At 46.6% G+C, this 20,925-nt stretch overlaps 1 protein-coding gene across 3 annotated transcripts in view; it reads left to right on the top strand.

Moving 5' to 3' along the window:
- Window positions 1–11,756: 11,756 nt before the first annotated feature.
- Window positions 11,757–20,925, top strand: part of LOC117885056 (myosin-M heavy chain-like) — an 89,942-nt gene continuing 80,773 nt past the window's right edge. Inside the window, exon 1 of one of the 3 annotated variants that reach the window (XM_034786153.1) lies at window positions 11,757–11,909. The gene's annotated coding sequence lies outside the window, so the exon portion shown is untranslated. Of the gene's footprint in view, window positions 11,910–12,483; window positions 12,564–20,925 lie in introns of those variants that run through there. The other 2 variants (XM_034786155.1, XM_034786154.1) reach the window with 2 other exon arrangements.

Here is a 20,925-nt window from a genome sequence, read left to right as displayed (position 1 = left end):
GTGGCGACGTCCCTCCCTAAGCTCCTAGCTCCACACGCTGCCAGCTCCGCAGCTCCCATTGGCTGGGAACCATGGCCAATGGGAGCTGCGAGGGCAGTGCCTGCGGGCAGAGGCAGCGCACGGAGCTAGGAGCTGAGGGAGGGAGGGACGGACATGTTGCTGCTTCCAGGGAGCCTCCCCCTCAAGTTAAACACTGCCCAGAGCCCTCACCCCCTCCTGCACCCCAACCCCCAGGTCTGAGCCCCCACACACACACCCAAACTCCTCCTGCTGCTATTGGGGGGCGAGGGCAGTGCCCTGCGATTGTCCCAGCAGATGCCCTGACCGCTGCAAAAGTCACAAGAGGTCACGGAAAGTCATGGAATCCATGACCTCTCTGACAGACTCGCAGCTTTACACATAATGCCCTCTCTGCTGTGAAGGCTATGGGAGTTCCTAGGGGAGAGAGTTCATTGCCTCTAGATACTAGGGTGTTGGGAGCTCTAGAAATACCTTCAATAGTGTAACTATGCCCAGGTAAAAGACACTCAGAAGGGGAGAAGCATTTCCTGGTCCTGAACCCTTTTAAGGAACTAAACAAACTCTGCAGCCTTGGAGTCAAATACCTGCATCCTCTGTCCCAAGGGACACTCTAGCACCATTAAGTGATTCTTCAACTCCTTCACAGAGCTTGATGCAGTCCGTTTTCTTGAGGCAGGAACCTGTCCTGCATGCACACTAGGCCTTATGTCAAAGATACTTTGAAGCCTAAATCTAACACACAGCATGGGGTGGGCTTTGTAAGTGCTAGCCAGCCAGAGTGTCATGCTGGCAAAGGGGGCTGCTCAGGGCAACTAAAACTCTCCATTTGTCCCAGAACCTGGGCACAACAATGCTAAAGCCTGCAGAGCTGCTGCAGGGAAGTCACCCCAGTTTAGAGAGAACCTCCGGAGGCATAAAGCAGGTGTAGCAGTTTCTCCCTCTCCCTGCTGCTAGTGGAGGGAGCATGGCTGAGGAAGAGAGAGAATGGTCAAGGCTTCCCTGAGCCCCTTGTAGCTGTTGGAAGCTGGCACAAGTTCGAGCACCTTCAGGGGATGATCCTGGGATAGCAGCGGGGTTGGAAGTGGGTGAAGAGAGATTGTACGCGGAGGCTGGTGACAATAGAATGAGGGTAGGCAAAACTGCCACAGAGCTAAGCTGATTGACAGCAGGGAGCAGAGATCCTACTGGATCAGCCTCCAGTCAGCACAGGCAAAGCCTAACATGACCCGAGTTAACCAGCCTCTTGTGCAGATGCAGATTAAAAACCCTTTTAAGTGACCGCCCACAGTTCAGCTCCCGGGCAGGTAAATGGGAGAGAGCGTGTGACTTAGGTGTGCTGTATCAACGCCTGGATGCTATGCTGCTGATCACTTCGGCCTTGTGGGATGGAAGCCCATTAAATTGTGGATGCTGCTTAGCAGAGCTCAGTCTGCCTTTTGACACTTCAAAGCCCTTTGCAATGCTGAAGAACAAACTATATTGAAAAAAAGTTGCATTTATGGAAAGCAGTTTTTAAACAACAAACCCCAGATGTACGGCTCCTAATAAAGGCAACAAATCCTATTAACTCTAATGGGAGCAGGAATGTGCCCTTTTTATGAGCAAGGGAAAGGATCTTTAAAAAGTTTTGGATCAAATGTTACTTTAAAAGAAAAAAAAAAAGATTAGTCTTATCCCATCCAGTATGAGGCAGCATTACACAGTAGGTACCAGTCAAAAAAACAATTCCATGGGAAGCAACATCAATTCAGCATGGTCCCCCCCACACAATTTAGAAGGTTCTCATTAAGTTTTAATGTTGGTAGAACTGAGCAGAAACAAAATGGTGCAGAAACCCAAGACACAATCCAGTTAGCGATGCAAAAATCGCCAGCAGCACACTAATATTCATTCTTAGCCAATACTCAACTTGAAGATGGAATTGATTTTTAACAATAATTCTGGTTTGGAGGCCAATAAACGGGCTGGTTTAGTCCCATCCTTACTAGATGCAATCTATTAAAACATTTACCAATGCATTGATTCATTCCTCTTGAATAACATTAGTTCTGAACAGCATTGTTATTACCTTAACGTAGTGCCTACAGCGTGCTGGGTGATCTCGAAACAGCCATAAGGAAAAGAGAGAAATCAGCAGTAGTTCCCAGAATGGGAAATCCACTCACAGCTACTCCCCCCCACTCCCCCAGCCATGCTTCCCCAGACCTACAGAGCTCTGATAGAGAGGGGGTGTCCCTGTGGTCTGGAGTTGAAATGCAGTGGACCAGCTGTTTTCTCCCCCCAAAATAGAAATTTAGAGGTTTCCTGAGTACGTTGTTGAACCTTCTGCACTGTGCAGCCCGTGACCCAAGGCGTAGTGAGTTGCTGCTGCAGTGCAGTAATTTCTGCTGTATGTTTAACTCCTCCTAATTATCCTCATTATAACAGCCCTTTATCACAGATCTGGGCAGGAAGGTGCTCCATCTAATGTATTTTATGTACAGCGATGAGCTCCCTGGCCAGTGTTAAACACCAAGTGAATTATAGAGCTGTCTCACCAAAAAGCCATTTATTGTAATGCTAATGGTCTCTGCCACTCACTGCCATTGAAGTGGATCATGCGGCCCTCCTTTGTAATATGCAATTTGCTGGATAATGGATTTTTTTCAAAGAGTGTTTAGTGCCTGGTGGAAGGTGCTGCATTGTCAGAGGAATTCAGCCTGCGGGGTTATATAGCAACAGGCCCCGTACAGCAATGCAAACCTCCCCACCTCACCAGTGCAATAAGTAACGTTAAAACCTAATGCTTATTATCTCAAAGCACTTTACAAAGGAAGGTTGGTGTCATTATTCCTGATTTACAGATAAGCAAACTGAGGCATAGAGAGCTGAAACAACTTGCCCAAGGTCTCCCACCAAGCCAATGACAGAACCAGGAACGGAACCCAAGTCTTCTAAATCCTAGTCCAGTGGTCTATCCGCTGGCCACATTGCCTTCCAGCATAATGTAATCTCCAAGGTCTATTCAGCCTCTTCACAGAGACAGCCAACCAGGAGCCCAGCTGGCAGTAACCATTACAATGTTTTGGAGGGTATCATAGAATATCAGGATTGGAAGGCACCTCAGGAGGTCATCTAGTCCAACCGCCTGCTCAAAGCAGGACCAATTCCCAACTACATCATCCCAGCCAGGGCTTTGTCAAGCCTGACCTTAAAAACCTCTAAGGAAGGAGATTCCACCACCTCCCTAGGTAACCCATTCCAGTGCTTCACCACCCTCCTAGAGAAAAAGTTTTTCCTAATATCCAACCTAAACCTCCCCCACTGCAACTTGAGACCAACTTGAGGAGAGGTATGGACACTTGTCTACTAGTTACTAGACTAACACCAACAATTCATTTTCCATACAACACTGACCAGCTGCTAAGTGTTAACTGCTGGCTACTACTGGCCTGAACTACCTTTGACCCTGTGACCTAGAGGGGAAAAGCCACCTAGCCCCAGTATTAGTATGGGGAGCAACCTAGCCCTATTCCCCCAGTGCTGCCTGGAATGGCTTTGGAAGCTCCTGGCTCAATCTCATTTCTTTCAGGGTCTCCTGCTGCCTGCACCATGTTTTGATAAAAGCGAGACTAAGTCAGAATGCAACTCAGCAGAAAGCAACCAGGAAAATCCAGTCCAACCAACAGCTAGAGACTTTTGGGGGTTGCAACAGCCAAGATATGGGCTGGAAATTAGAACTGGTTTCACTCCAAGCCTCCGGATGCCTCAGGGCTGAATTTAGGCAAGTACCTGCAGCTCACACGGACTTCAAATCATTGTGGGTGCTCAGCCGTCCTCAAAACCCAACCCAAAGTGTCTCAAGTGAGCCCCTAAACGGAGTCGCCATTTTGAAAACCATAGGAGTAAGTCACTTAGAAACAGCCAAGTTGCCCAACTATTTGGACCTATAGTAGATTTTGCGCGTTGCTGAGCTGTCTTCTGGACTGTTTGGAGAGGGAGGAATTCTAATGGCAGTATTACATTTACAGTGTTTATAATACATTTGTACAAGGCCTGTTGGCTCTTACTTTATGGGGTTTCTTGGTCACGACTCTGGCAAGGGTTGAGGAAAGAAAAGAGGGGGACACAGGTCATCTGAATGCTGCATGGATTCTAGACACTAGTTCGGTGGCTTTTGGGAAACTGGAGCTGAGGTGAAGTGACGTGCCCACCTACCTCTTGAGCATGACTAAGGAGTTAACATTTGTAACACGCTTTAAGGATGTAACAGGCAGTGTATGCAACAGGCAAGGCATGTTATGAGGTAAGAAAGGGAGAGGACGCTGTGAAGGAGTCAGAGATCTGGTCATCATTAAATATTGACGTGGGCTAAGCTGGCCTGTGGGGGCATTTTAGCTGACTTGCAGGTTTCCGTTGCTGTGTAAATTGGAACAATTTGTCATGTGGGTTTGTTTTCCTCCTATTAAGCAAAGCATTATGGGTACATTATTGTTACGGCTTAGACAGCAACAAAAATACTTTGCCTCTGAAGAATACAAATTAGTGGGATAATAAACAGTGCCCATTCATCTGCGGAAGGTGCCTCAGGTGAGCAACAGAGCAGGGATATAGTCACAAAAGTAGACAGAGATGCACATGGATCTCTTCACCAGCCAAGGCAAAGAGACACACGCCACGGGCTCCTGTAATGGAGAAGGATCACTGTTTACACAAACAGCTGAATTCTTGTTTGGCTGCAGCTTGTGCTATAACTGAACTTTGCAGACAACAGGAGGCTTGGCTCCAAGGGAGACATGGGCAATGGCTCAAGGTGTTTCCATTCAGTCGAGCGGAGTCTCCTGGCCTTTTCAGTCCTGCTGTAATTGGAGCACGGTACTGATAAAGGGCTCCCAAGAGAGGAGGTAACCAATGTACTCAGCTATTTTGCCTCTTTGTGGTTTGATCCTTCTCATGCCGATTTCTGTAGGAGTAGGATCTGGCTCAAATATCCAATCTTGGCTCACACAGTATCAAATACACCAGCCTCAAGGAGGAAGAAATGTTTGTTCCAGATAGCGGAATCAGGGTTATTTATAAATAATCATGAATGAGACAGAGAGGCAATCCAGTAGTTAAAGAACATGACAGTTCTCTGTACTGAGAACTGTTTAGACCAGGGTGCTGAAAGGACATTTGCAATAGCTTTTCGAGTTCTCTTACAATTATTATTAACACCACAATGTCTCTGGGTCAACCAGGCATAATTATGACTACAATGGAACACTCTTAATGAAGAATTTTAGTGGGGATCAGAGCAGGGCTGTATAGCAACTTCCAGTGAAGGATCTCAAAGCGCTCTACCAACACTAATGAATTGTCATAGATCTGCACAACTTCATTCTAAGAGAGGGAGGATGGTCTTCTGGTTAAAGATCTAGGGGAAGGGAGTCAGGACCCCTGGGTTCTTTCCCTAGCTCTGCTAGAGAATTCATATATCAAGTCACTTAACCTTTCTCTGCCTCAGTTTCCTCATCTATAAAATGGGACTAATACCACCTATCTCACAGGAGGTTAAGAAAAGTGATGGTATCTCCCAAACATCACCCCATTTGTGGCACCAGAATGCAACTCCCTAAATGGTGTAGGTCTGTGACAATTCATTAGTGTGTTTGTAAAGTGCTTTGAGATCCTTCATTGGAAGTTGTATACAGGCCTGATCCCAGTCCCATTGAAAAAAATCACTGGCAGTCTTTCCATTGACTTCAAATAAGAGTTGGACAGACCATTAAAAACAAAGAATTACTAAAATCAGATTTGCAATGCACTGAAACAACTCAAGACTGTCACTACATACTGTAAGTGCAGCTTTGCTGTACTGGAGTTCCACTTTATTCAGTTAACTCTATAGACAGATGTAGTTTCTTTACAGGTCCATGATGGTTTAAAACCCATAAGAGAAAACAACTCTGATTAGGGAAACTGGACTTCATTTCTGGGACCACACATGGAGCTTGCATTTTCATACCAGGATGGACATATGGTAAGACTGGGTCTAAATGGATATCAAAGTTTTAGAGCCAGTGAATTGCATCACTCTATCCTAGAAACAACTGAAGTAATAATTAAACTCTCCAAATGCTTAGTGTCTAATTGGAGAATCTCATTCTGGCAATATTAGCCCTAAAATTAGTCGTGATTTCTTAACAAACCCAGTGGGGGACAAATACCAAGTGCTGCTCAGATGATATATCCAGGGACAGGATGAGATTCAGGAAGAACATTCAGAATCTTAGTTTCGATCATGTAAAGACAACCTACACGTATGTGTAAGTCTTTGCAGGATCAGGACTTTAGACAGTAAGGTACTTATTGGCATTAATCACCAGAGCCATTCTTGGACCAGTTAACAACCATGCTGTGATCAAATAAAATTAAGATGTAAAGAACTTCAAACCTACTGTAGAGAACCTGCTTCAGCACGGAAATAAACCCCCCCTCAAACTGCAACCCCCTAGTTGTCACCTACCATCCCACATTATGACCCGCATCGGGTATCATTAAGTAATTACAACCCATGCTCAATGGGGATCACATACTGAAAGAAATCTGTTCTGAACCTCTTCTTCAGGCCTTCAAACAACAACCACCCAACCTCTCCAAGCTCATCATCAGAAGCAAGTTCCTCACAGACCAGGACACACCAACCCAAAGCTGCACCAGACCTTGCCAGATCAGCAGATGCAAAAACTGCAGACATATCTCCACTGCTATGATGATCAACACCCCCACAACACACCTTTCAAGATCCATGGGCCCTACACATGCCTGTCACAATGTGTGGTGTACATCCAGTGAGTCAAATGCCTCAACAACAGCTATGTGAGTGAAACCAGACAATCACTACACTCTCAAATGAACTCACAAAGGAAAATGATAAAAAGACAAAAACATCCTGTCACCTGTGGGTGAACACTTTTCACAAAGCGATCATTCCCTGTCTGACCTCTCAGTCCTCATCCTCAAAGGAAACCTGCACAACACCTTCAGAAGACAAGCCTGGGAGCTTAAATTCATAACTTTGCTAGACTCTAAAAATCATGGACTGAATAGAGACATTGGATTGATGGCTTATTACAGCCATCTGTAACCCATTAACAGGCCACTTCACCTTGAATGACCCTTTGAAATAGGGGTTAACTACTTATGCTAAACAAACTGTTCTTTATATATAAACAATCTTATATTTAGCTGTGGCGTTCTGAGTATATTTCCCAGACCTGAAGAAGCATTCTATGTAAGCTCATAAGCTTGTCTCTTTCACCAACAGAAGCTGGTCCAATAAAAGATATTACCTTGCCAAACTTGTCTCTCTAATATCCTGGGACAAAGACAGCTACAATAACACTGCATGCTACCTAATAAAGACACCTCAGAAAGGATCACCATTGAAGGATCCCATCAATTGAGAGAGAAAAGTGAGGACTACCCAACAACGTTGGCTCTCTTATTTAATGTTACAGATTTTCCAAAGATCAGGGGTTGGATTGGGATCTGGGAAAGGTGGTGGTCAGTCTACTTAAATTGACAAAATGAGACACTCTGTCCATAGCATATTGCACAGAAATTCAAAGCGTGATCATGCGGCCCGATGAGCTCTATTTGGCTCCCCTTCATTGGGTCTTGACTGCCCATGGGCTCTGCTAGGCTCCTGGGGCTTGTCTCCTTCTTGACTGGGGTGAGAGCGGTGGTGCATCCTCAGATGCCACCCATTTGTAGCACAAGAATGACGTTCATTCCAGCAGTGCAAGTAAGTTGGTACGGTCAGGTGTGCTGTAACGGAAAGACATTTTCAAGAATGAATTGTAGAGTCCTGTGCGGATTGTATACCCACGGATGTGGATACCCGCGGATAGAAATCAGTATCTGCTGAACGGCAGGGCTCTCCTGGGAACCGCAGTGGCGAAAGGCGCAGAACATGGGGCCACCGCTCCCAGGAGCCAGTGCCCTGCGCTGTCAGCTCCTCCAGCATGGCTGTATCGCCCCCAGCCCTTCCATGCAGCTGTGTCTCCTGTCTGGGATCTGTACAGCCCCGACGGAAGACAGAGTTGGGAGCGGTACAGCCACACCGGAGGAGCTGCCTGGGAGTGGCAGCCCCACATTCTGCTCCTTTCACCGCTGTGGTTCCCAGGAGAGCCCTGTGGTTCAGCAGATACTGATTTCTATCCGCGGGTATCCACATCCGTGGGTATACATTCGTATCCGCACAGGGCTCTAGTCACAGAACATTTTTTGTGAGGGGAGGCAGGGTCAGGGGGTCGATACCGTACCGGTAAGACTCAAAATCTACTTGCACCACTGGTTCACTCACAGTAAATGGTGTAGATCTGTGATGACCCTCCCTCTATTTCCGAGCACGAGGAAGGAAGTAGTTAACAATGTTGACATTCAAATGATCTTTCCTGGGCATTTGGGGTCGCACCTCCCTGAAGTGACTGAGTCAGTTCCTTCCCACTTGGAGCTATTGGTCCAGGCTCTTTGTAGATCCAGGGAAACATAAGACCACATGAACAGCCAAAATGGGTCAGACCAATGGGTTCATCTAGCCCAGTATCCTTTCTTCTGACAGTTGGTCACATGCTTCAGAGGGAACGTAAAGAGCAGGGCAATTCTAGACACTCATTTGGTGGTTTTGGGGAAAGTGGAGCTCAGATGAAGTGATGTGCCCACCTAGTTCTCAAGAGTGACTAAGGATTTAATGTTCATACTACAAGGTGGGTGCATAACTGGTTGTAAAACTGTTCCCAGACAGTAGTTATCAATGGTTCACAGTCAAGCTGGAAGGGCATATCGAGTTGAGTCCCACAGAGATTGGTCCAGGTCCGGTTCTGTTCAATAATCTTCATACATGATTTGAATAATGGCATAGAGAGTACACTTATAAAGTTTGAGGACAATACCAAGCTGGGAGGGGTTGCAAGTGCTTTGGAGGATAGGATTAAAATTCACATTGATCTGGACACACTGGAGAAATAGCCAGAAGTAAACAGGATGAAATTCAATAAGGACAAATGCAAAGTACTCCACTTAGGAAGAAAAAATTAATTGCACACATACAAAATGGGAAATGACTGCCTAGGGAGGAGGACTGCAGAAAGGGATCTGGTGGTCATAGTGGATCATAAGCCAAATATGAGTCAGTGTTACACTGGGGAGTTCTGTGGTGTTTTTCTCGCTAAGGAAAGGAGAACTTGAATTATTCAACAATTAATTTCTTCTGTTCACACATACATAACTCTAGCAACAGAAACCAGGGCTGCCTGTTCTACCCTGCAGTCCAAAACCCTGACTTCTAGTATGGAGGGTAGAACAGGCATGAGAGTGTGACAAGAATGAAATCACTTGGTTACTCGGTAACATGGGAGGGAAGGAACCCCCCTGCTATGTTTTTCCGTACCATTAATAGGCTTCTGAATGAAAGGAGAGTAGCTGAGGGGTAGTTTTACTCCTTTACATAATGACCTTTACTGGGGCTCAGACTGTGTCACAAGAGAACAGCATCTCTCTCAAGGAGCTATGTTCTTCTCCACGATCTCTGCTTTCATTTAAAAACAAACAAAAAAAATCTTTCTAGCCATTATGGTTGGAAGTGGGAGGGGACACTACAAATGTGAACTGAGCATAACAATTACAGAGATGTCTACAAAGTGATGGGGTCTAAATGAGATGTTACCACTCAAGAAAGAGATTTTGGAGTCATCATGGACAGCTCCCTGAAAACATCTGCGCAGCGTGCAGCAGCAGTAAAAAATGCTAACAGAATGTTAGGAACCATTAGACAAAGGAGAGATAAGAAGACAGAAAATAGCATAATGTCACTATATAAAATCCATGGTATGCCCATCTCTTGAATACTGTGTGCAGTTCTGGTTGCCCCATCTCAAAAAAAAAAAAAGATGTATTAGAATTGGAAAATGTACAAAGAAGGGCAATAAAAATGATTTTGGTCATGCCACGGCTTCCATCTGAGGAGAGATTAAAAAGACTGGCACTTCTCAGCTAAGAAAAGAGACAACTAACGGAGGATGCGATGGAGTCTACAAAAGCATGAATGGTGTGGAGAAAAAGTGTTATTTACCCCATCACATAACACAAGAATCAGGAGTCAACCAATGAAATTAATAGGCAGCAGGTTTAGAAGAAACAAGTACTTCTTCACGAATGCACAGTCAACCTGTGGAACTGGTTGCCCTGGGAAGTTGTGAAGGCCAAATGTATAACTGGGTTTAAAAAAGATGTGTGCTAGAATGGCCACTTAATATTCTTAACATTGCATCACCTTGTATTGAAGACAATGCCATGACATGAAAATGTACATGGGTAGGAGTGGGTTTGGGAGCAAGTACCGAGCTTAACTTCAAAGTCTCCTTCCACTCAAATAACTCAACATGATTCAAGAGTATCTCGGTTAGGATGTAATGTCCTGGCTTTGTGTGTATGAGCATGTGATATTGTCCTCCTGTGGCTGGATACACAAAGAACATATGGGACCGGCTGCTAAAGGACCAGGGTTCTAATTAGAGTTTCCAGTGTACATGTGCTTATGGCAATAACTGTAGCTTGTGTGCCGCCCATTACTTCATTACAAAGACATAACAAATCCTTGTCCATTTTTATATTCATGTGATCTGCTCAGTCTACTTATCCCAGACCCCAAATTTCCCTGCTCCAGCCAATACAACCCCATTTCCTCTCTTAATGCCCCACTACCAAAGAACCTGCAAGTTCCTTGTTGAGATGTTAGCTTGCAAATGCATCTGGTCAATTGCTAGTCTGGGAATTGCATGCTTATCCCATTATGATACACCCAGGGTGACCAGATGTCCCGGTTTTATAGGGACAGTCCCGATTTTTGGGTCTTTTTCTTATATAGGCTCCTATTACACCCCACCCCCATCCCGATTTTTCACACTTGCTGTCTGGTCACCCTAGATACACCCAACTGTTGCCAAGGAAATGCCCAGCATTTGATACATAAGTCAACTAGATAAACCACATGCTCCAAACAGCCAACCCCACCTCTGTTGTCTCCTTCCCTTTCTGAGGACGCATGCAGGAGACTCCCGTGGCATCAGGATTAAGCTTCTTATCACTTTGCTGGCCCTCCACAGCTCTGCTCCTCTTATCTGCCCATCCCTCTTACCCCACCTGCCACCCTGCCTGTGCTGCCAGCCTCAATGTCCCATTCCCCCACAGCCATCTCCTGTCCATCCCCTCCATGTGGAGCCTGGCTGGGGGTCACAACCCTTTCCACCATCAAATCCTGCCCTGACTCAGCTCTGCCATGGTCCTATAAGGGGGCATCTAGGTAACGCCAGGCAGAAAGCAGTGGGCGACAGGTCCACACACACACACAAGCCATGGCACGGATAAGCCACATGCCTCGCATCCCCCGGGTCACTTCCCCCCACCCCGGCCCTTTAGGCTGCAAGCTCTGTGCCTCCGCCTGGGGGCTACGGGGACATAGGCAGCAGCAAAGCTTTAACTCTGCCCGGTATCTCCGCAGGAACCGGCCTCCCATCGGCTCGCGGAGCGGCTGCCTGGCCCAGCTGCACCCCGCGCCGGGCTGCAGCCGGAGGCCGCTCCGCTCTGCCCATGAAAGGGCCCCCCCGCCCCCAGCCTGACAGAGGCTCCTGCTACCCAATCAGCTCCGCACGCGCCGCTCTCGCGCCCCACTTCCCCGGGGTTGCCGTGGAGACGCACTAAACCAGGGGCTGACAACCGCTTGCAAAAGCCCAGTGGGGGTGGGGGATGCATCAGGCTTATTCTCCAGGCCAGGCAAGGTGCCGCTGCTGCTGCTGGAGCCGGGGCAGAGCGCGCACAACAAAGGCACAAGGCGAAGCATCCCAGGGAGACGCTGCAGCCGCCAGGTAAATAAAGCCCGGGCGCCGCAGGAGGGGAGGGGACCAAAGCCGCATGTACAAAGGAGGGGGGGGGGGGGGAAAGCGGATTTGCAAAAGCTGACGGGGTCTTGCAGGGGTTGCAGGCGGTGGAGGGGGGTGTCACTCCGGTTTCCTTTCTGTGTTCAGTGAGAAAAGCAGCTGCTTTGTGCGCCAGCCACGCCAGTGATGTATCCCCCACCCCGGCTCCCGCCCAAGACCTGCCGATTGTGCGGTAGCCGCCCCCTGAGCAGGGCTGGGGGCCGGGAGCGTGCAGAGAAGCGAGCAAAGGCACAAAGTTGGGATTTGAGTTTCTCCCGAGCGTGGCGGGGAAAGGGGAGAAGGGGGCTGGGTTGGAAGGAAAAGCGCAGCTGGGTTGTTTGGGAGTGAAAATGCCCCAGAGGCTGAACGCCTCTCCTGGGTTTCCCCGAAGTTGGCTGGGGGGCTTTGCCAAGGCGGAAGGACTGGATGTGCCTTTCCCGGACTCCTTGATTACGAACTTGCGATGCTAGTTTCCGTTAAATGCGTGAGCTCATCATGCTATAAGTGAGGGGAGAAAACTGACAGCTGCCCACAGCAATTAGTGACCAAGCCATGAATCTACTTGCAAGTCTGTCACTTGCAAGTCTCTTTCCTCCCTGCTGGGTAAGTCCTCCTCCTCCCACGGTATTTTCTCCTTGCCTGCCTGACAGGACTTGCAGGGGGTTCTGGGGGCGGATGGGTTAATGCCTTGTAACCCCCCTTCCTTTTCTGGGGTCTCTTCTCCGGGGCTGATCTAGAAAGGATTGTTAAGAAGAGCCTCTAGATTTGTACAGATTCTGGTTTAAAATGGTCCGATTTTGAAAGTCACCCAGTACTTCATAGACAATCCATCTTCCCCATTCAGTGCTGTTTTATTGACCATGCCCTGCTTGATGGTTGAGCCAGAAAAATGCACCTTGCTAGGAGAAGATCTGCAACAAAGGCGAATGGCTGCATGGGGGTGATATAGAGAGCTACAAGAGGTTTGTAAGCAGACAGGAGCATCCTTCACTGCCCTAGTCATTTGTCTGGCTTGAAATAGCAAATGGTAGGAGAGGTGGTGGCTTTTTTTTTTTTTTTCATTAAATTTACATTTCTGCTTTCCATTGCCACTAGCTGTGCTTCCCCCTCCTCCGTTTTGGTCTCTCTCAGTTGCTCTTGGGTGAAATAGCCATTACCAGCTACTTCTGCATCCATCTCCTGGATTGTTTCACTGCGGGGGGGGGGGGGGGGGGGACCTCTTCCAAAACACATTCACCTCTTTGCTGGCAAGCATCTGATGCTCCAATAGCTGTCTCCTACCTGGGGAACCTGCATGCCAATTATGTACTTACTAGCTCTTTGTGACTGACAGTTAATAACACTTCCCATTGATGAATTCAAAGGCATTGGTCTGGGAAGACTTTTCTCACGCCACTCCTTTTCTGAAAGCTGATGCTGCATAACGATTTAAATGAACCCTCATGACCGTTTTCTGATTGTATTGGTTGCTTAATAGCAGTAGTGGAGACAACTTTAAGAATTCACACATCAGCGGGGTAGAGAACACGTCCAATTATAGAGGAATTGGTTCTGTATGGACTAGATTATTTCTGCCATATATGTGTAGTAGTTTTATTGTTAAAAAAGAAAGCTGAATAGCTTCCATCTAGGTCTTTAAATCTGCAGGATGCAAGTGAGTCATTTTTAATTAAATTTGCCATTCTGATTCATAATAGCCTCATCTCCAGAATGCTTTATTTCTGTGTAATGATGTCATACCCAAGCACCATTGACAAGGTTGTGCGTTTGAGTCCATTCAGGTTGAAGTTCCAATGGATTATTGAAAAATGTCAGGTGCAACAAAATTCCCAAGAGGTTCTGTCAACAAAACAGGCAAAACCAGTCCTACCACTGTTAGTGACACTGCAGCAATTCACAGCCTTTCCTGAGGACTTGCTCCATTTCTCAGTTATACTTTCTCCTAAAAGCGTTACAAATAACAGCACAAAATATTCTTTAGTTGTATTACAATAGTGTCTGCAGGCCCGTATAGTGATTTCTTCCATTGAATGCTTTCAGCCTGCTTTACAAACACTAAAGCTCAGAGTACCCATGTGCACCAGGAAAGTATTATTGTTCCCATTCTACAGCTAGAAAAACTGAAGTACAGGCAGCTTAAATGACTTGCAGAGAAAGAGGCAGACCAGAAATAGAGCCCAGAGGGCTAGGCTCCCTAATTCTGTGGTTTAGCCACTTGCCCCACTCCCTGCCATTGCTTCCTAAAGTAACTAGCCACAGTGATATCAGTGGTTGCTATCAGTGCTGTATGCTTGGAGCATTTTGGGGAAATGTTGCCACACACGTAGAGGACAGGGTTTTTTTGTTTTTGTTTTAGTGTGATAATTAAGTGAGAAGGATGGTTTTGCAATTAAGACAGGACTGGGGCTCAGGAGATTAGTATTGAGGTGGGAGCTAGGAAGGAGCCCCCCTCATGGAAGAGGCACTGTAGAGCCACCAAATAAATCAGGGGTCCCTGCACTGGAGGTTTAACAGCGCAGGTAGCAATAAGGTGGGTCCCAAACCCAGCTCTACCCCAAACTTCCTGGGTGACATGAATTGCCAAAGGTGCTCAGCTCCCATTTTAAAAGGCTAGATTTTGCCAAGTGCTCAGCACCCAATAACTCCTACCGCGACACTTGCGGCTAGCTACTCTCAAGAGCTTCCCTCACCGCCTCTTGGGAACTTTCAAGAGTCCAACCCCTTGTTTTGCAGCTCAAGTGGGAGCTTAGCTTGTTTGAAAAATCTGGTCCCGGATTGCAGGTGCTGAACTTCTTTTATACATGGCCCCAAGTTACTCTGCGACTCAGTGCCCTCTCCGTAAAAATAAGGATGCAGAACTGCTTCTTTTCTCTGGTGGGGTGTTTCTCTTGTCCACTTAGACTCAAATGAGTCTATTTGATCAGCATTCCTTCCACCATTTGTCTTGCACACACTCCTTCCTCTCCCCCTCCCCCTTTTATTCAGCTGTCATTGTCTCATCATGAGAAACACTCTTTGGGCCAGCCCTGGCTTTTAGTATGTGCGTACAGCACCGAGCACCATGGAGTCCTGCTCCCTCATTAGGGCTTGTAGGCAGTAGCAGAATATAAAATAAAGTATTCTTGCTCTGTGAACATAGAGTGCCGAGCACTATGGGGTGCCAATTGAGATCACAGCCTCTAGATTCTTCTGTTATACGGCAGCAACGTCTAACAAGTGATACGTTTCATCTTATCTCTCTTATTTAGAGCATAGGAGCCTGGCCCAGCTCGCACTCACGCTGGTGTAAAACTGGAGTAGGCATAGGTCTACTCTATGCTGCAATCAGGGGGTAGGTGCAACAGACGGTATATCTGAGCTAGCTTTCCTAGAACTAGTTCAGGTACCAATCACAATGAAATCACAGCAGCACATGCTTCAGCATGAACTGTACAAGCCCATCTGAAGCCCTGGGTACTCAGCATAGGCCCAGGGTAAAATCTGTGCCGCTATGGCAGCTTCACTGCTAAGGGCACCTGTGCTAGCTAGATTTACAGCTAGCTCAGGTATGTATGTCCACATGTGCTGCAATCACACCTCTCATTGTGATGTAGACATACCCTAAGTCAGGGGTAATCAATTATTTTTTGTCAAGGTCCAGATTTCTTGGTCAAGGAATAGTCAAGGTCCAGATGCCAGAGAAAATACAAACAACAACAACACTAATAATAAGTAAATAAAAAGATTTTGTGGTTTGTAACTAGCAGTCTGGATTTGGCCCTTGGACCACCTATTGACTACCCCTGCCCTAAGTCATCTGAAGTCAATGGAATTGCACTGGAGTAAGACTGGTGTAAAATGTGGGGGAGGAAAATCAAGTCCCACACCTAGAAGACAAAGTTTCTAGGTTCTGCGCTGGCTCTGTCACCAGCTTGTTGTCTGATCTTGGACAAGGCTCTAGACTTCTTGGCTTCAGTTTCCCCAGCTCTAAAACGGTGATAGCAACTCTCTATTTGCCTGTGTGGCCTGCTTGGAGATCAATGGTTACGTGCAAATGAGCACGATACACGTGTTTGCCGGCAGTGGAATGCTATTTTATTAGTAGCAGTATCGCAGTAGCACCCGAGTGCCAGTTGTGGGCCACAGCCCCATTGTGCTAGGTGCTGGACAAACAAAACAAGGGGATGTTTGCCCAAAGGGCTTGCAGTCCAGAAGACAAGAGACAACAGGTGGAGACAGATGAGGGAGCCCAACAAAGAAATGAGACAGAATTGGTCAGGCAGTATTGGAACACGGACCAAATTCTCTCCTTGACTTTGGAGAAAATCCAGAATAACTTCATTGACTACAGCTGAATTGCACCACTAGAACTGAGGAGAGAATTGGCCCCTACCTGAGATGAAAGGAATGTGTTCCCTTGCTTCCCTTCCCTAGGAAGTACTGTACGACATTTGGCACTTAGGGAAAGGTTTCCTGCTCACTAGTCTCTCTGCATGATCAGGCTGGTGCTTTCCCTTACGAGTCTCGTTTTCCTAATAGGTGGAGGGGCTCTGCAGCTAGTTTGACAGAAAGTTCATATTTTGCAGCTAACTGGAATAACCCACTGTCCCCTGCATGACTAATGGGGCCCCAGTTCTGCCACGTGACCCTCCCAAGCTTCCGCACAAAGAGAAAACAAGGGGCTGACCACACAGTTTTACACCAGCAGAGCACCACTGAGGACCTGACTTAGCTGGGTGAGGATAAGATTGCTATGAGCTGCTAAAGTGTAACTTGGGAGAAAAATGTTTGGCAGTCCTGTGATCATGTGTTGCCTGAGCTAGCGGGCAAGCAGGGGGGAGAGAGCGTGGGTTGGCCAATGGTGGGTGTATTAGGAAAACTGACCACTGTACAGAGAGCGGCATAAAGTACCACTTCAGTGGCGTGTAGCTCTTGTTCCAAACCTTTGCTTGGGGAGTGGAGGGGTGAATTTCACCCCTTTTGCATTAAACCAGTGTAAGTGACCCCGACAGATGCACCAGCATCTCTCACTTTGTCAACACGCCACTGTTAGCAGGATAACTATGGAACACTAGGGAGATACCACTGAGCTAGAGATCACAGGGATCCTGCAGGAGTACTAGCAAGAGTGGTGTGTACAGCAAGCAGCTTTTAAGAGGATAGTTTAGAGATGCCCAACACATAGAAGGGACGGACATGGGGTTTAATCAATTTACATTTGGAAAATTACACCTTGTGAATTACAGTATGTGGTAGGATCAGGAGTAAGTCTATTGTTTTAATTTCTGCATCATTGCACAAGTCATGAGATTGTGTCCCTGCTTTGGAGTATGGGTTAGTTGCCAAGTGGCTTGGGGCTACCCAGAATTCACATGTTATCTCACGCTACTCTTCCATGCAGTAGTCTCTTTTACACACACACACACACACTCTCTCTCTCTCTCTCCTAGGCTGTATCATTTTCACCTCTGCAACACAACATTGAACCATTGGGTCAGCATCGAGTCCAGCAGAATAGAAACAGGTCATTTTCCATAAAACCTTTAGCAGTCCCCTGTGAAGGGGGTTGGCACCAAAGATTAGTTATACAGGCACTAGGTGGAAAGCAATGAAACTAAAGGAAAGTTGAGGCGGAATCTGTCAAAGCTTCCTGAAAGTGCAGTGTGTATCTGGCTACAGAAGTCCATCCAGGACAGTGGTGGAACACCATAGCTTAGTGCTTTCACAGTTAGACTGAACAAAGAGTGAGAAGTGTAGGGTAGGGTAGGATCCTGCCCTTGCAGGAGGGTTTTATAAGTTACTTCTCGCTCCTATGAATCCAAGGAGCATGTGTCCTAAAAATGAGCTGCTGGGCCCTAGAGTTCAATCTATCTTTTCTCAGCTCAAGCCATCTTCTCCACAGTGCTGAAAGCTGTCCTGGAACCATACAGAGCGAGCTTAGCTGTAGGGCTTCTATCATTGAGCATTAGCCAATTGCTGTCATATCGGATTAGTTCAGTGTCACATGAGCACTCATTTATGTTAATGCAAATGCAGCATGACTGCCCCATACCACTGATTGAATGATTGTGTTTACAGCCCCATCCTCGGGATAATTAAAAGGGAGGTTCTGATTATGAAACCATGGACTTCCCCAAGGTGACTCCTCTTGCTCTGCTGCTGAAGAGTCTAACTGGGAATTTTTTGTCCATTTGGGGTTTGGGCAGCAGGGGAAGAAAGATGGAGGGGGTTTGGTTTCAGTACAGTTATATGTAGTTAGCACGGATGTAGCTACGCGATTGTCCTCTATTGCACCACAGAGCGTGTACAGTATGCGTAGCAACAGTGCAAGCTTCCCACACTTTGCCCCTCCCAATGTACCCCAACCCCGGCCAGAATAGCTCTCTCCATAGAGAGTTCTTGGCCTCTGAGGAGACTTCACACAAGGGTATCATTTCCGGGGACCCTGGTCCAGTAGGGAGCTGGACTGAGACTCACCCAACCCATTCCACAGATACAGGGGAGGTTAAAAAAAAAAAATTATGCAGAGAATCTTATATACACATGGCCCAGTGTGTGACATGAGCATATTGATGACACTAAGATGGCATGATGCAGCCCGAAATGCTTATGCAAGCTAACACACACAAGTTCTGTTCAACAGCTCCATGCTGCCTGTTTTTCCGAAGAAGTGAGGTTTTTACTCACGAAAGCTTATGCCCAAATAAATCTGTTAGTCTTTAAGGTGCCACCAGACTCTTTGTTGTTTTTGTAGATACAGACTAACACGGCTACCCCCTGATACTTGTTTTTCCTTAGGGTATCTGCAGATTTGAAGAGGAAAGTGTCTGTGCCCAGGATTCAAAATTTACATTGGTCCACGGGCTGTGAGGTGTTAGAACAGGTCTTTGCTTAGGGTCAAGACAGCTCTGCTGCTCAGAGGAATCAGCGACTGTGGCAAGGGCTGATGGTTCATGAGCCAGCAATGGAAAGCTAGGAACCTCAGAAGTTGTGTGTAGCGGACATTCAGCACCCTTGACAAGTTAGGCAACAGCCATGCTTTAGTGATCCATACTCAGTGAGCGGTCACTGCGGGAGTCACTTTGACACAACAGAGCTACACTTTCAAGGCCAGGAAAGGTTTCTGTCCCTAAGCTTGGAGTGGTGATCAGAAACAAGCAGCTTTTAGGCCAAGTGCATCCATACCAAGCTTAACTTTAAAAGGGGAGTGCGGGGGCGCGGAGAAAGGAGGGAGGTGTTTTCTCATGACTAACTCAAGTCATGGCTGGAACATTAATTGGCTATTTGATGAATCTAACAAATTAGAGATAGAAGAGACCAACTGGCTAGATGACCTCATTGGGGGGACAGTATATTTAGTCCAGTCCAGGTTTGATTCCACTATAGAGCTTTATTCCAATAAACTACTAAAATTGCTTCTCTTTCCCCAAAGGTAACTCAACAAAGCCTTTTAGTTGCATGTTGTGTATTTACATTTTGCAAATGAATCTTTCCGGAATTGAAAATGTGTCTAGCACCTAGATTTCCAAGCTCCCTGCATGCTTACGGAGCTGTCTGCCCTTCAGGAGACACGTGCAACTGCAGCAGATGCTAGTGGGAGTTCCACATATGTATTGAGGGAAGAACCTGACCCTTTGGAACTGCCTTTTGAAGTGAATAGCAGTGGTGCCAATATGCAGAACACATGGTTAGAGCCATGCCAGGGAATGACACACTCATCTCTTGGCTTTTCAAGGATCCATGAGCAATTTTGGCTGAGCATCACATCAGGAGCCATTTGTTCACCAAACATTGACAAAGTGGAGTCGCTTCATAATATAAAGACATTTAGCAATCCAAATAGTCAATCATTAGGCAAAAGCTGACGATAGTTTTGACTGTAAGCGAATCATGTGATCATCAAGGCCGAACTCTTGCTGAGCTCACTTCCATTCAGGGTGCCAGGTTCTTCCTTCAGGGAGAGAGGATGTTTGGGAGAAGGTTATTTGTGGAACTTAGTGTCTTTGAGCTAATGTATCAATCACTCAGTAGAGATGATTTCAGTGAGACAACATAGCAGAAGATCCTCTGGCATAGCTCCCGTTTCCTAGACACTGGTTGTATGTTTGCAGTGTTGTTGGACCCAGGACATGAGAGACAAGGTGGTGAGGTAATGCAGAGCTCTGTGTAAGCTCGAAAGCTTGTCTCTTTCATCAACAGAAGTTGGTCCAATAAAAGGGATTACTTCACTCATTGTCTCATTAGTTGAGAGTGTCATATCCAGTCAGTAGATCTGTTGTGACAGATTTAGTCACAGAATTCATAGTCTGATTTATTAAAGACAAGGTAGGTGAGGTAATATCTTTTATTGGACCAATTTCTGTTCATGAAACAAGCTCTCTCTCTCTCTCTCTCTCTCACCAACAGAAGTTGGTCCAATAAAAGATATTGCCTCACCCACCTTGTCTCTCTAATAGCCTAGGACCACTACAGCTACAGCTACACTGAATAGCCTGATTTATGAAAAACCAACAGCCAGAACTTGGTGGGGGAGGTCTTCAATCTCCCCACGTTACAGCATGGCTTTGTAGAGAGGTGTGCCTGAGAAATGGCCCATGGGTAAGATGGCTGGGTTTAGAAATGTGACAAAAGTACTGATTGAGGAATATTTTCAACCAGACTTGTGCAGATGGCCCAGAGCAGAGCTAGCCCCATCCCAGATGGGGAAGGCAGACTCATAGGAGTTATATATAGTACATGGAACAGCTGGATTTTGTAGCAAGATTAAGGCTGGGTCCTTGAAATCCAGATAGCAGTGAATCAGTGACCAGACATCACAGCATACGGCTGATTGATAGCGTTCCCCTCATACTTGGCTTAGGCACTGCCCTGAAGAGGTCTCCTCCTCCTCTCTCAACTGGTACTTGGTAGAATGTTGATCTTGACCCTCAAAATACTTTATGTTCTTGCTTTGATGGTGCCAGAGTTACGTCAGGGGGCAAAGGAG

Source organism: Trachemys scripta, chromosome 11, assembly GCF_013100865.1.
Source record: "Trachemys scripta elegans isolate TJP31775 chromosome 11, CAS_Tse_1.0, whole genome shotgun sequence".
Lineage (NCBI taxonomy): Eukaryota > Metazoa > Chordata > Testudines > Emydidae > Trachemys > Trachemys scripta.
The sequence above is the reverse complement of the archived record's forward strand: the minus strand, read 5'-3'. Positions and strand labels throughout refer to the sequence as shown.